This window comes from Lolium perenne, chromosome 3 (genome assembly GCF_019359855.2).
Source record: "Lolium perenne isolate Kyuss_39 chromosome 3, Kyuss_2.0, whole genome shotgun sequence".
In the NCBI taxonomy this organism is placed as follows: Eukaryota; Viridiplantae; Streptophyta; class Magnoliopsida; order Poales; family Poaceae; genus Lolium; species Lolium perenne.
The window spans coordinates 164,130,819-164,146,782 of NC_067246.2; the positions used below are offsets into that span (position 1 = coordinate 164,130,819).

Genomic DNA, 15,964 nt, shown 5'->3' on the forward strand with positions numbered 1-15,964 from the left:
GGGTCAACAGCGGTCGGATCAACTGGTCCTGACATGGTTAGTACAGAAAAAGCACAAATGTATATGCCTACAAACTACGGAATATGGTGGTTCACGCGCAATTCGTCAAGCAAAATACAAAGCTCTTACAAGTTCTTACCAAACAGGAGGAAGGCGATGTAACACCCAGCAAGGATCAGCATCTCCAAGGATTGCCAAAGCGATTACCAGGTGTCGACACAAAGCACGTGGAGACAATATGTGGAGCTGTAGGATGGCTTATATATGGTAGCAAAACAGCAATGCAATATTGAAAGTATGCTCAACGACGGTACTGTGCTGGTCCTAGGCTAGACCGTACTAGAGACGCGAGCCTAGAACACTAGCGAGGTCACGGCGCGCCACACAAGCAACTAGCAGCGATGAGGTGGCGACGCGAGGTGCGAAAAATCACTATGATGGCAAGTGTCTCAAACTGATCCCCAAGGTCTAAAAACAGTATAGCCTCAGAAAAAAAATTTGTCGAAATTTCGGGGGTGCTCCGGAAAGCACACTGGCGCCAAAAAAATGTCGCTATAACGGCCAGTGGCGAAAAGTGATCGCCAAAGTGAAAAACCAATGTAGCCAGAAAATTTTTTCGGAAGCGTTTCCAGACTTTTTTTTTTTTTTTGCTCTCCTTCCAATTCTTTACTGGCGGCCGAAACTTAACTCACGGAAATTTTTTCTGCAGCGCAAGATGATATTAGAAGGTAACAGCTAAGGAGGAAAAACAATAAAACCTAATTCTACACGGGCTCTGTCGCGGCAGAGAAACAGCACTAATCCGTGTCGCGGTAGGATACAGGGTATATGGCAGATGTATATGTCTGTGGCGGAAACAATCTGGTGGGTGTATATGGTGGATGTATCTGGCAGTGGCGGAAGTATATGGTGGGTGTATATGGAAGTGGCGGAAGTATATGGTGGGTGTATATGGCGGTGATCTGCGTATGGTGCGAGGGGGCGGCGGCGGCGTGACTAATATGACCAGAACTCGAAACTCTAAAGGAACTAGACGCTAAGACCAGCAACTCGACACGAAGATGCAGACACAAATTCAACTATGCAAAACTGAAAAGACAATGCAAGGCGTGGCAGGGGGTTTATGGGACGATATGATCTAAACCCTAACTGTATATATTTTTTTTGGCTTTTTCGTGGTTTATAGGTATGATGGCAGATGCAATCTACACTAGGAAAACAGTAAATTCTCACCGAGCAACCTGAAATCTGATACCACTTGATAGGGCAAAGGTGGCCGATCTTTCGATGAGACGTGGATAGATCGATTTGTTGGTGGAGTTCGTGCTTGACGATCCGACTACACGTGCAAAGCTCGTGCGCCAATGCAATCGCTAGGACAATCTCCGGGAGTTACTGATCTTGCGGATGCACGATCAGCCTGACCAGCGAGGGTCTTAATTCCTACCTGAAATCGAGAACAAGTAAGAACTAATGATGCAATCAGAATATTGCGGATGAAAGATGAAAGCTTTATTGAATAAGGTGGGATTAGAATAGTCGGTCTTGTTAAGGCGTTGGCCTCAAAAGAAGTACACGAGAGTTGCAGCGATGGCTAACTTTTAATCTAATCAAAATCCGAGTCTAAACGTGACGGCTATGGGGGTATTTAAAGGAGGAAAAGGTGGGGTTTCGGCCAACCATACGTATGGTGGTCGAACCAAACCCTAGAAGGCCTTTTCCCCTTCAATACGGACTCTAAAAAGTGGCTGACTTAATTCCTGCGAAAATGACATGGGCCTGGCCCAAAACTAAAGGTGACGCAGCACCATAACATGCTATGGACGAAATTATGAAGTGGTAAACTCTATATTTCGTCCATGTCTTCATCTCTTCTTATGGTGGCTTCAAAGTTCTGAAATCTCCACTTGTGGCGTCATCTTCAATCCTCAAACGCTTGCTGCCATCTCCTCCATGTGTGATCATGCTCCAATGCTTGTCCTCCTCATCCATGCTTGGTCCATCATTCCTAAGAGTAACAAACATATCTGATTTAGGTAGCATCATATTCTCATGTATGTGAGGAATAGTTCCAAGAAACGAAAGTACCTGATAGTTAAGTTGTTTGGCACGAGCTCGAGTGATTGGTCCTTGTATTTGTGTGGCTGTAGGTACAGCGGTTGTATCAAGAGATGGGATGTCCTCATCACATCTCCTAATTTCATACGAATCTGGTGGTAACCACTACGCAAATCAACTTTAGAGAACATAATAGAACCACTCAATTCATCAAGCATATCATCTAAACGAGGTATAGGATGACGGTATCGAATGGTAATATTATTAATAGCTCTACAATCAGTACACATGCGTGAAGAACCATCCTTCTTAGGTACCAAGATAATAGGAACAGCACATGGACTAATGTGACGCCCCAAAACCGGTACCATGAGGATCCCAGCGAATCCACCGAAATCCGCACGATATCGATTCTAGGAGACGCACCACCAAGCGCCTCGTACACGCCGAAGCATGCACGCGATGCGGGTGGAATCAATCACGAGCGGTAACATTACAACAAGATTACAATAGAGCCCACAAGAAACATATATATTACAACAACGACTCCAACGAGTCAAGATACAAATAGATACACACAAAGATCCAAATCATACAGAAGATCAGATACGTCCGAGTACGGACAAGATACAAATTGGACTAAGAGTCCTGAAGATAACCAGTGGCGTCCATAACCCTGCCCAGGCCAAGCCGGAAGGGTAACCTTGCTAGCGCCGCCTTCATCGAACATATCTTCATACCTGCCCGGTTATATCCCGTAGAAGCAGCAATAAGTACGGGTTCGTACTTAACAAGACTTCAAGACGTATAAGCATTCGTCAACCAGTCGTCCTTTGTACTTGAGGCACGCAGGGGACTTAGAGGACGCAAGAGGAACGTCATAGGCAATATGGTGGAGTTAAGCGGCAGCGCGCAAGCACTAAAAACCTATAGAGACACTCTACAACAGTCGTCTATCAGAGAAGGTGAGAGAGCGCATAAACTAACCGTTCTATACTCTACAAACATAACACAACCGATGTGTTCCCCCTTCGCCAAGAAGTACTTTCAAAGGCACTCACACAGTTTTCAAGTTTTAACCATTTATTATTAGAGTTGTGCTAACTTACTACACAAGTTATTATGATTGAAGCAACATGTGTAAGTTGTCTATGGTCGAGTCATACAGCTCCAAGTCGTCCATAACCGCGGACACGGCTTATCGATAAGATTTAACCCTGCAGGGGTGCCCAAATGTGCCCACACGCACGATCAAACCACTTGCGATAGGTGGAAATCACGACTCGCACTCTCCTTCACGACAACAATGTCCAGGAAGCCACCTAACCAAGTTGAACCCGTATCGAAGTCCGGCCGTATCTCCGAAGCGGACTTAGCTATGTGTGTCAATGTGCTAGGTGGTTTAAACACACACTGGGGCGATAAACCACTTCGCAGAGGCTCCACGACCTATACGTGCATACCAGAAACAAGGGATACAAGGCACCCAGGGGCTTCCCAAAGTAAATAAGTAACAGGCTGGCATGCACGCAAACAACAAATGGTAAAACATTGCAAACTAGTTGTGGCCACTGGACAAAGCTGTAGATTCCGGCAGTGGTCGAGGGGAGACCCAGAAACATACCCACGTGTGGTTAGAGCGCTCGATCTCGAATGATAACAAGAACTCGGGGTCCTAGATTTCATGGAAACACAAGTGAGCCGTCATAAAACGAGCAACTGACCCACCGATGTCTCCGCTAACAACTATTAACAAGTAACCATGATACCCTCAACAGATATAACCATAAACCATGTGTCATGTTCCCCAACTGATAACCCGATAAGATAGCGGTAACGGTAACGAGATATAAACAACACTAGCATGCACTACGACTCGCAAGGCAGACCCGATAACCAAATAATAGCTATAGGTGGTTGGTGGAGGCAATATAGGCTGCTTGAGGTAACAAGTGGAAGGGACACGTGACAAGAACGCAACTTAAGGATAGCATGAGGGAGAAGGCAAAATAAAATAGGTAAGCGACTTCTGCAGGGGCAGAAGTATAGGGAAAAATGCTTGCCTGTTAAAGCTTGCCGAGGGACATCCGGAGAACTTGTCGTATCTCACCACACCACTTCGTGATCCTATCCGGGAAGAAGCAAATGCTGTACAAACAACGTATGCAAGTCTTACTACTACGGATAAAGAAGATCCAGCATGATCAAGATGATATGCATGACATGGCAATTATGATGCGATGCAACTTATCCATATTAAGCGGGATCGGAACCCCGAACAAACAATTATTAGGTTCACGTTATTTTTCTACCGGCAAAGTTAAGGGTTGTTTAGCATGGCATATCATGGCAGGGTGCGCTACTTCAAAGTTAAACGGAGCGGGGAACCATATCCGGTATTTTCCCAAATACTCCGCATATTAGTTATTAGGTGTGATGCAAACTATCACGACACGACATGATGCGAGATGCAAACAATAATATGGATGAATTATTATTATTCCTCACATTTTTCTGATAAAGTTTCATATAAAACACTTTCTATTCCGAACTACGGATTAAAAGATATGGTTTTACTTTCGGAAAACAGGGATATGAAGTAAACGTTTTATACCCAGAGGAATGACTGACGGTGGGCTGCCAGGGGGACTGGACGATGAACAGGCAACAGATGCTGAGATGGCTACGGCCTGAGGGAAAAGAATAAAATATGAGTATTTTGTCTATGACCAGATTTGATCAAGCGACATACAGCTTCAGAACAAAGAACAGACCAGATGGCTACTTCGTTGATCTTGTGTACATGATGGAGTGCTGGCCTCTTTTGTACCATCTCCAAAAGAGTTATCTGACACACAAACAAAGGAATATAAGGCTGGAGTATTCAGCCGGAGTGGGACATTGAACAAAGATCTCTCCAAGGAAAAACAAAGGGACAAACCAAGCTGGAATAGCTTCAGATCAAGTTGACGTGGAGTACTGCATCAAATGGAACCAACAAAGCAGCTCTTTGCCTCCTGCTGCACGCGATACCCACGGATGGAGGAGCGACGGGAGCAGACGGAGCCAGCCGGCCGGAGGCGTCGACGGCGGTCTGCGCTTGGCCATGCCGTGGCGTGGCATGGATGCTGGCGGCCGTCGCTGGCCTGCTGTACGCGGAAAACAACTTCAACGTCAACATGAGCACAAGCTCGTTCCCCTTGCCGGCCATGCGCTGGATGGGGACAGCACAACGCGGCGATACACGAGACGGAAAGAGAAAAGGATTTAGTTGGGGAAGCGGTGCTCACCGTGAAGGAGAAGCGTTGATGAGACGACAAGGACGTCGACGGTTGCAGCGTGGCCCTGTGGCGAGGAAGGCAGAAACGCGGAAGGCCGAGCTTGTGGCCAGAACAACACCGGAGTGCGACGGCGGTCCACGAACGGAAGGAGCACGCGAGTGTGCTTGCAGGACGAACAAGGGACACGGCGCTGCGCTCGCCGGCGAGCAGCATCGTCGGAGGCGGGACGATCTTGGCGACGGTAGCCAGCGCTCGGGCTGGTGGAGGCGGTCGGGGTCGTAGACGTCCGTGATGGAGCGATGACGGACACGCAGCGCTGCCGCCGGAGGTACACGTACGGAATGAGGATGGAGACCTCAGCGAGGTGCCGAGACCGGGACGACGTGCAAGACGCTCGAGCTCGCCGCGCCCGTAGTTGAGGACGTCGGGAGGATCCTGGTCGAGCGGCGCCGGTGGCCGTAGAGCTTGGAGACGCGCGGACGCGCTGCAGGAAGGCGGAGCTCACGCGGGGTGACGGAGGCCATCGAGTGGAGACCGAGAGGAAGAGTAAAGGAGGGAGAAGAGAGTGGCGGCGGAGGGAGGCAGCTAGAGGGATAGGGTTTGGTAGGGATGCAGGGTAGCTCTTTTTATAGAGAGGGGAGCGACAAGGGATCGCCGTCCCATCGAGCTGCATGGTTACGTGGCTAATGCCGATGTACTGCCGTACAGGAGGAAGAAGTACAGGAGGAAATCGCATTGGAGGAGATGGGCTGCGGGCTTCAGATTGGAATACACGTAGAAAAAAGGCCAAGGCCACATGGTTCAGGGAAAAGGGATGGGCTAGAACGGGATGGCTGCAGCTTCTCTCTCACGTTCTCCAAAACATTTTCTTTGAATTAAGGAGAGAAATAGAGAAAGTGGTTTGGAAAACAATTTTAAGCAGGATTAAAAGAACTTTGAAACTTATAAAGTTTTGAACAAGATTTGAAATTATATTTTAAAGATATCCAAAATAATAATATTTTGGTTTCATTATTATTGAAAATAAGGTATACAGAGAAGGGTTTATATAAAGAACCTTGCGAGGGGGAAAACACAAATAGTTTTTATTTAATAAAATCTTGTGGATGATATGATGCATGATGCATGATGATGCATAAAAGAAAAAAAACAACCAAATCTAATATGGGTATTATCCTGGGCCGCTACAATCGACACCACTAACAAGGGATCGCGCCCCGAGATCCCACGTCAACCTAAGGGGGAGTTGGTTAAACTATCGGATCTTCTTGTACTATGTTGACAAACACCCGACCTTGGCGTGGAACATTCTTCCGGTGAAGTGTTGATCTTCTCGACACCACTAACAAGAAGTCTTGTTCCGATGTTGATGATGCGCTTTCGTCGGAACCTCCGAAGATCGGACCTCATAGGATAAAGGCATAGATCGTCCAACCCACGTCGGAACATAAGACTCAGAGAAGCAGATAAGAGAAGATTCAAAACGCGCAAAGGTGAGAAGAGAAAGAATATAGATAAGGAGAAAAATCAGAGCTAATCAGAACTATCCAACGAATTTTAGAAAATAGGTTTGACACGCTAAACTTAACGACCGTTGGCAAGGTTATCCTACAGGCTGGACTAGTGGGGTATCGTCAACCTGAGGCTCTGATACCAACTTGTGACGCCCCAAAACCGGTACCATGAGGATCCCAGCGAATCCACCGAAATCCGCACGATATCGATTCTAGGAGACGCACCACCAAGCGCCTCGTACACGCCGAAGCATGCACGCGATGCGGGTGGAATCAATCACGAGCGGTAACATTACAACAAGATTACAATAGAGCCCACAAGAAACATATATATTACAACAACGACTCCAACGAGTCAAGATACAAATAGATACACACAAAGATCCAAATCATACAGAAGATCAGATACGTCCGAGTACGGACAAGATACAAATTGGACTAAGAGTCCTGAAGATAACCAGTGGCGTCCATAACCCTGCCCAGGCCAAGCCGGAAGGGTAACCTTGCTAGCGCCGCCTTCATCGAACATATCTTCATACCTGCCCGGTTATATCCCGTAGAAGCAGCAATAAGTACGGGTTCGTACTTAACAAGACTTCAAGACGTATAAGCATTCGTCAACTTGATCGTCCTTTGTACTTGAGGCACGCAGGGGACTTAGAGGACGCAAGAGGAACGTCATAGGCAATATGGTGGAGTTAAGCGGCAGCGCGCAAGCACTAAAAACCTATAGAGACACTCTACAACAGTCGTCTATCAGAGAAGGTGAGAGAGCGCATAAACTAACAGTTCTATACTCTACAAACATAACACAACTGATGTGTTCCCCCTTCGCCAAGAAGTACTTTCAAAGGCACTCACACAGTTTTCAAGTTTTAACCATTTATTATTAGAGTTGTGCTAACTTACTACACAAGTTATTATGATTGAAGCAACATGTGTAAGTTGTCTATGGTCGAGTCATACAGCTCCAAGTCGTCCATAACCGCGGACACGGCTTATCGATAAGATTTAACCCTGCAGGGGTGCCCAAATGTGCCCACACGCACGATCAAACCACTTGCGACAGGTGGAAATCACGACTCGCACTCTCCTTCACGACAACAATGTCCAGGAAGCCACCTAACCAAGTTGAACCCGTATCGAAGTCCGGCCGTATCTCCGAAGCGGACTTAGCTATGTGTGTCAACGTGCTAGGTGGTTTAAACACACACTGGGGCGATAAACCACTTCGCAGAGGCTCCACGACCTATACGTGCATACCAGAAACAAGGGATACAAGGCACCCAGGGGCTTCCCAAAGTAAGTAAGTAACAGGCTGGCATGCACGCAAACAACAAATGGTAAAACATTGCAAACTAGTTGTGGCCACTGGACAAAGCTGTAGATTCCTAAGAAGTGGTCGAGGGAGACCGAAACATACCCACGTGTGGTTAGAGCGCTTCGATCTCGGAGCAGAGATAACAAGAACTCGGGGTCCTAGATTTCATGGAAACACAAGTGAGCCATCATAAAACGAGCAACTGACCCACCGATGTCTCCGCTAACAACTATTAACAAGTAACCATGATACCCTCAACAGATATAACCATAAACCATGTGTCATGTTCCCCAACTGATAACCCGATAAGATAGCGGTAACGGTAACGAGATATAAACAACACTAGCATGCACTACGACTCGCAAGGCAGACCCGATAACCAAATAATAGCTATAGGTGGTTGGTGGAGGCAATATAGGCTGCTTGAGGTAACAAGTGGAAGGGACACGTGACAAGAACGCAACTTAAGGATAGCATGAGGGAGAAGGCAAAATAAAATAGGTAGCGACTTCAGGGGCGTAAGTATAGGGAAAAATGCTTGCCTGTTAAAGCTTGCCGAGGGACATCCGGAGAACTTGTCGTATCTCACCACACCACTTCGTGATCCTATCCGGGAAGAAGCAAATGCTGTACAAACAACGTATGCAAGTCTTACTACTACGGATAAAGAAGATCCAGCATGATCAAGATGATATGCATGACATGGCAATTATGATGCGATGCAACTTATCCATATTAAGCGGGATCGGAACCCCGAACAAACAATTATTAGGTTCACGTTATTTTTCTACCGGCAAAGTTAAGGGTTGTTTAGCATGGCATATCATGGCAGGGTGCGCTACTTCAAAGTTAAACGGAGCGGGGAACCATATCCGGTATTTTCCCAAATACTCCGCATATTAGTTATTAGGTGTGATGCAAACTATCACGACACGACATGATGCGAGATGCAAACAATAATATGGATGAATTATTATTATTCCTCACATTTTTCTGATAAAGTTTCATATAAAACACTTTCTATTCCGAACTACGGATTAAAAGATATGGTTTTACTTTCGGAAAACAGGGATATGAAGTAAACGTTTTATACCCAGAGGAATGACTGACGGTGGGCTGCCAGGGGGACTGGACGATGAACAGGCAACAGATGCTGAGATGACTACGGCCTGAGGGAAAAGAATAAAATATGAGTATTTTGTCTATGACCAGATTTGATCAAGCGACATACACAGCTTCAGAACAAAGAACAGACCAGATGGCTACTTCGTTGATCTTGTGTACATGATGGAGTGCTGGCCTCTTTTGTACCATCTCCAAAAGAGTTATCTGACACACAAACAAAGGAATATAAGGCTGGAGTATTCAGCCGGAGTGGGACATTGAACAAAGATCTCTCCAAGGAAAAACAAAGGGACAAACCAAGCTGGAATAGCTTCAGATCAAGTTGACGTGGAGTACTGCATCAAATGGAACCAACAAAGCAGCTCTTTGCCTCCTGCTGCACGCGATACCCACGGATGGAGGAGCGACGGGAGCAGACGGAGCCAGCCGGCCGGAGGCGTCGACGGCGGTCTGCGCTTGGCCATGCCGTGGCGTGGCATGGATGCTGGCGGCCGTCGCTGGCCTGCTGTACGCGGAAAACAACTTCAACGTCAACATGAGCACAAGCTCGTTCCCCTTGCCGGCCATGCGCTGGATGGGGACAGCACAACGCGGCGATACACGAGACGGAAAGAGAAAAGGATTTAGTTGGGGAAGCGGTGCTCACCGTGAAGGAGAAGCGTTGATGAGACGACAAGGACGTCGACGGTTGCAGCGTGGCCCTGTGGCGAGGAAGGCAGAAACACGGAAGGCCGAGCTTGTGGCCAGAACAACACCGGAGTGCGACGGCGGTCCACGAACGGAAGGAGCACGCGAGTGTGCTTGCAGGACGAACAAGGGACACGGCGCTGCGCTCGCCGGCGAGCAGCATCGTCGGAGGCGGGACGATCTTGGCGACGGTAGCCAGCGCTCGGGCTGGTGGAGGCGGTCGGGGTCGTAGACGTCCGTGATGGAGCGATGACGGACACGCAGCGCTGCCGCCGGAGGTACACGTACGGAATGAGGATGGAGACCTCAGCGAGGTGCCGAGACCGGGACGACGTGCAAGACGCTCGAGCTCGCCGCGCCCGTAGTTGAGGACGTCGGGAGGATCCTGGTCGAGCGGCGCCGGTGGCCGTAGAGCTTGGAGACGCGCGGACGCGCTGCAGGAAGGCGGAGCTCACGCGGGGTGACGGAGGCCATCGAGTGGAGACCGAGAGGAAGAGTAAAGGAGGGAGAAGAGAGTGGCGGCGGAGGGAGGCAGCTAGAGGGATAGGGTTTGGTAGGGATGCAGGGTAGCTCTTTTTATAGAGAGGGGAGCGACAAGGGATCGCCGTCCCATCGAGCTGCATGGTTACGTGGCTAATGCCGATGTACTGCCGTACAGGAGGAAGAAGTACAGGAGGAAATCGCATTGGAGGAGATGGGCTGCGGGCTTCAGATTGGAATACACGTAGAAAAAAGGCCAAGGCCACATGGTTCAGGGAAAAGGGATGGGCTAGAACGGGATGGCTGCAGCTTCTCTCTCACGTTCTCCAAAACATTTTCTTTGAATTAAGGAGAGAAATAGAGAAAGTGGTTTGGAAAACAATTTTAAGCAGGATTAAAAGAACTTTGAAACTTATAAAGTTTTGAACAAGATTTGAAATTATATTTTAAAGATATCCAAAATAATAATATTTTGGTTTCATTATTATTGAAAATAAGGTATACAGAGAAGGGTTTATATAAAGAACCTTGCGAGGGGGAAAACACAAATAGTTTTTATTTAATAAAATCTTGTGGATGATATGATGCATGATGCATGATGATGCATAAAAGAAAAAAAACAACCAAATCTAATATGGGTATTATCCTGGGCCGCTACAACTAAGAGACTCACGAATGTAACCTTTATCTTGTAGAACCTGAATTTGTCGCTGAATCTCTTTCGTCTCTTCAGGATTGGTACGGTATGGTACACGGTTGGGCAGCGAAGCTCCTGGAATCAAGTCAATCTGGTGTTCTATCCCACGAATAGGTGGCAATCCAGGTGGAACATCTTGTGGAAACACATCAATGAATTCCTGCAAAAGGTTAGCAACCGCAGGTGGCAAAGAAGGAGGCATATCCTCAAATGAAAACAGAACTTCTTTGCAAATAATAGCATAGCATTGAGTAGTGTTCACATCAAGTTCAGCAATATCAGATTTGCTAGCAAGCAAACAAGGATTCTTCAAACGAATTTCAGTAGCATGGTTCGAATCAGATTTAGTATTAGTCTTATGTGGCACAAAATCTGCAGCAACAATCTGATTTTCACTCTTATGTTTCTCCTCGTTTTTTACTCTACTAGCTCTAGCAAGATCATCTTTTACTATTTGTTCAGGAGTCATAGGTTTGAGACAAATTTTCTTTCCATCATGCATAAGAGAATACTGATTAGTTCTACCATTATGAACAGATTCTTTATCAAATTGCCAAGGTCTACCAATTAACAAAGAACAAGCTTGCATAGGTACAACATCACAATCAACAAAATCAGAATATGTACCAATAGTAAAATGCACACGTGTAGTTCTTGTTACCTTGAGCTTCCGAGAGCTCTCAAACCATTGAATGTAGTATGGATGTGTGCGCTGTCTTGTAGAAAGAGAAAGCTTCTCCACCATGTCAACGCTAGCCGGATTATTGCAGCTCCCTCCATCAATAATGATCCGTATAGCTCGCTCTTTTACAACTCCTCTTGTTTGAAACAGATTATGGCGTTGATCATGCTCAGCTTTGCTCAATTGCACGCTCAACACACGCTGTGCAACTAAGCTCCTGTACTGATCAGCAGTGTCAGCATCCATTACCTCTATCTCGCTCTCAGAATCAGAATTGGCACCATCACGTGCAGCAATAAGGGCCAATGTATCTTCATCAAAGTCACTTGCAGAATCATATTCTCCATCTTCACGCACCAACATCACACGCTTTGTTCTGCATTCTCTCTCTATGTGACCAAATCCCAAGCATTTGTGACATTGAATGTCGCGCTTCTTCCCTATGGAGGCCATGGAAGATGAACTCCGAGGAGGGCCAGCAGATGGTGGTGGAGTCGCAGCAGGTGGTGCTCGTGATGCAGGCGCGGTGTACTTGGAAGTAGTAGGTGCAGGTGCAGTCCCACGCGATGGTGGCGCTGATTGTCGCGGAGACCACGACGATGTACGACCTGCAGAAACATTAGCTCTTGTCCATGGTGGTTGACGATCCTGCACTTCACGTTCAGCTTTGCAAGCAAGATGAAACAAGCGAGTAATAGTGTTGTACTCCTTATAATCTAAAATATGCTGAATCTCTTTATTCAAACCACCAAAGAAACGTGCAAGCATAGCCTCATTATCCTCTACTACAACACCACAGCGAATCATACCAGTTTGCAATTCGTGATAATAGTCTTCTACAGAATTTTTCCCTTGTTCTAATCGAGACAATTTCTTAAGTAAATCACGCTGATAATGTGGAGGAACAAAACGAGTACGCATAGCAAGTTTTAAACCAACCGAAGTAGTAGGAATATTAGCAGGACGTGCTCTACAATGTTCAGACCACCAAATAGAAGCAAAATCTTTGAACTCACAAGTAGCAGCACTAACACGCAAGTGATCAGGGTATTTTAAACATGCAAAGCATTGTTCTACTTCCAATTCCCATGTAAGATATGCATCAGGATTATATCTACCCTCAAATGGCGGAATATTCAATTTAAGTTTAGCAACATGATCATCATCATTACGTACCGGGCGTGGAGGTGGACGAGCGTTGCGGTTCAGTTGTCGTGGACGACCCGGTGCAGGTTGTTCGACTTCCTCGCCGTCCAGCACGTTCTCCTCGACCTGCTCGTCCGCGTCCGCTTCATAGTCTTCGTATCCCTCATCAGAAGGCGCGTCAGGTGCGGCTGCTGCAGCAGGAGCGGTACCCGCGGGCACATCGGCACGAGGAACGCGGCGTGCGCGTCGTTGCACGTTGTCGCGAGGTGGCGGCAACCGAGTCAAAAGCTCCTGGAACTTGGCGTCGAGCTTGGAGTTGAAAACTGCCTCGAGGCCATCCAACTTGTCCAGCGCGTCGGTGAGTTTGGCATCCACGTCACCAATGCGCGCATCGGTGTCGCGTGCATGCCCGCCCAAAAGGTGGGTGAAATGAGCATGCAACTGCTCAGACGTCATCTTGGCCGGGTCAACAGCGGCCGGATCAACTGGTCCTGACATGGTTAGTACACAAAAAGCACAAATGTATATGCCTACAAACTACGGAATATGGTGGTTCACGCGCAATTCGTCAGGCAAAATACGAAGCTCTTACAAGTTCTTACCAAACAGGAGGAAGGCGATGTAACAACCAGCAAGGATCAGCGTCTCCAAAGATTGCCAAAGCGATTACCAGGTGTCGACACAGTGCACGTGGAGACAATATGTAGAGCTGTAGGAAGGCTAATTTGGTAGCAAAACAGCAATTATCAAAACAGCAATGCAATATTGAAAATATGCTCAACAACGGTACTGTGCTGGTCCTAGGCTAGACCGTACTAGAGACGCGAGCCTAGTTCACCAACGATGTCACGGCGCGGCACACAAGCAACGAGCAGCTATGGAGTGATATATGGTGGTGGTTGGCTCCAACAAGCACAAAGGAAAAGCTCAAAAGCAAGATATAAGTGAAGAACACAGGAATTTCCGGGTAATAAACTTAAACGTCAAAAATCTCAACCTTCCCGACGTTTTTTGGCAATTCTGAGAGTTGTTGTGGCTGGATAGAACTTTTTCTCCCGGTGATTTTGACTGGTAAAACGTCGAAAACGGAGTTTGTATGCAAAAGTTATGCTCGGTCAAAGTTTGCGGTCGAAAACTGCCCAATTCGGACTAAAATCGACCTGACTAGAGGAAATCGGGTCAAACCCGACTGGGATGCGGATTTGACTTTTTTTTTTTGCGATTTTTTTTTTTGCGATTTTTTTTTCGCAACTCTTTTTTTTTTTTTTTTTTTTTTTTTTTGCTCTTCTACTCACAACCGGAAGGCGGCGATTATCTGGACACGGCTATGGACACAATAATGGTGGTGCGTGTATACGGATGTATATGGTGATGGCGGAAGTATATGGCAGGTGTATATGGCAATGGCGGAAGTATGTGGCAGGTGTATATGGCGATGACGGCGGTGATCTGCGTAAGGTGCGAGTGGTGGCGGCGGCGTAACCAATATGACCAGAACTCGAAACTCTAAAGAAACTAGACGCTAAGACCAGCAACTCGACATGAAGATGCAGACACAAATTCAACTATGCAAAACTGAAAAGACAATGCAAGGCGTGGCAGGGGGTTTATGGGACGATATGATCTACACCCTAACAGTATTTGTTTTGTTGGCTTTTTCGTGGTTTATGGGTATGATGGCAGATGCAATCTGAGTAAATTCTCACCGAGCAACCTGAAATCTGATACCACTTGATAGGGCAAAGGTGGCCGATCTTTCGATGAGATGTGGATAGATCGATTTGTTGGTGGAGTTCGTGCTTGACGATCCGACTACACGTGCAAAGCTCGTGCGCCAATGCAATCACTAGGACAATCTCCGGGAGTTACTGATCTTGCGGATGCACGATCAGCCTGACCAGCGAGGGTCTTAATTCCTACCTGAAATCGAGAACAAGTAAGAACTAATGATGCAATCAGAATATTGCGGATGAAAGATGAAAGCTTTATTGAATAAGATGGGATTCCGAATAGTCGGTCTTGTTCTGGGCGTTGGCCTCAAAAGAAGTACACGAGAGTTGCAGCAATGGCTAACTTTTAATCTAATCAAAATCCGAGTCTAAACGTGACGGCTATGGGGGTATTTAAAGGAGGAAAAGGTGGGGTTTCGGCCAACCATACGTATGGTGGTCGAACCAAACCCTAGAAGGCCTTTCCCCCTTCAATACAGACTCTAAAAAGAGGCTGACTTAATTTCTGCGAAAATGACATGGGCCTGGCCCAAAACTAAAGGTGACGCAGCACCATAACATGCTATGGACGAAATTATGAAGTGGGAAACTCTATATTTCGTCCATGTCTTCATCTCTTCTTATGGTGGCTTCAAAGTTCTAAAATCTCCACTTGCGGCGTCATCTTCAATCCTCAAACGCTTGCTGCCATCTCCTCCATGCGTGATCATGCTCCAATGCTTGTCCTCCTCATCCATGCTTGGTCCATCATTCCTAAGAGTAACAAACATATCTGATTTAGGCAGCATCATATTCTCATGTATGTGAGGAATAGTTCCAAGAAACGAAAGTACCTGATAGTTAAGTTGTTTGGCACGAGCTCGAGTGATTGGTCCTTGTATTTGTGTGGCTGTAGGTACAGCGGTTGTATCAAGAGATGGGATGTCCTCATCAGGAGGTCTTGTATTTGGCGTTGAATCTCCTTTGTGTCTTCGGGGTTGGTGCGGTAGGCGGCGCGGTTTGGTAGAGGGGCGCTGATGAGGTCTAAGACCCCGTGTGTGGCCCGATCTTGCGGTTGACCCGAAATCCAAAGGAGGGAGAGAGGGAGAGTGTGAAGAACACGAAGAACACGATGAACACGATGAACTCACGCACGCACACCTACCCGATACAACCGATACTTACCCTCGTGGCTCGATGGACCACGCCAATAGAATCACCACGGGAGAGACTCGAGGTAGAATCCCGGAGTGAGAGATCGGTG

General features: G+C 47.0%; 1 long non-coding RNA gene across 4 annotated transcripts; it reads right to left on the reverse strand.

Annotated features, from left to right (window-relative positions):
• Nucleotides 1–1,582: 1,582 nt before the first annotated feature.
• On the reverse strand, nt 1,583–11,119 carry LOC127323545 (uncharacterized). Of its 4 annotated transcripts, none has more exons than XR_011755544.1 (11): nt 9,946–11,119; nt 9,597–9,804; nt 9,430–9,503; nt 9,268–9,343; nt 8,717–8,801; nt 5,349–7,392; nt 5,000–5,207; nt 4,833–4,906; nt 4,673–4,748; nt 4,122–4,206; nt 1,583–2,210 (listed from the first exon to the last, which is right to left on the reverse strand). It is a non-coding gene; the product is annotated as an uncharacterized lncRNA (long non-coding RNA). The 4 variants fall into 4 exon arrangements; XR_011755543.1 differs by lacking the exon at nt 1,583–2,210 and adding an exon at nt 2,571–2,798; XR_011755545.1 differs by lacking the exon at nt 1,583–2,210 and having other exon boundaries at nt 2,805–4,206; nt 9,597–9,801.
• Nucleotides 11,120–15,964: the final 4,845 nt, after the last annotated feature.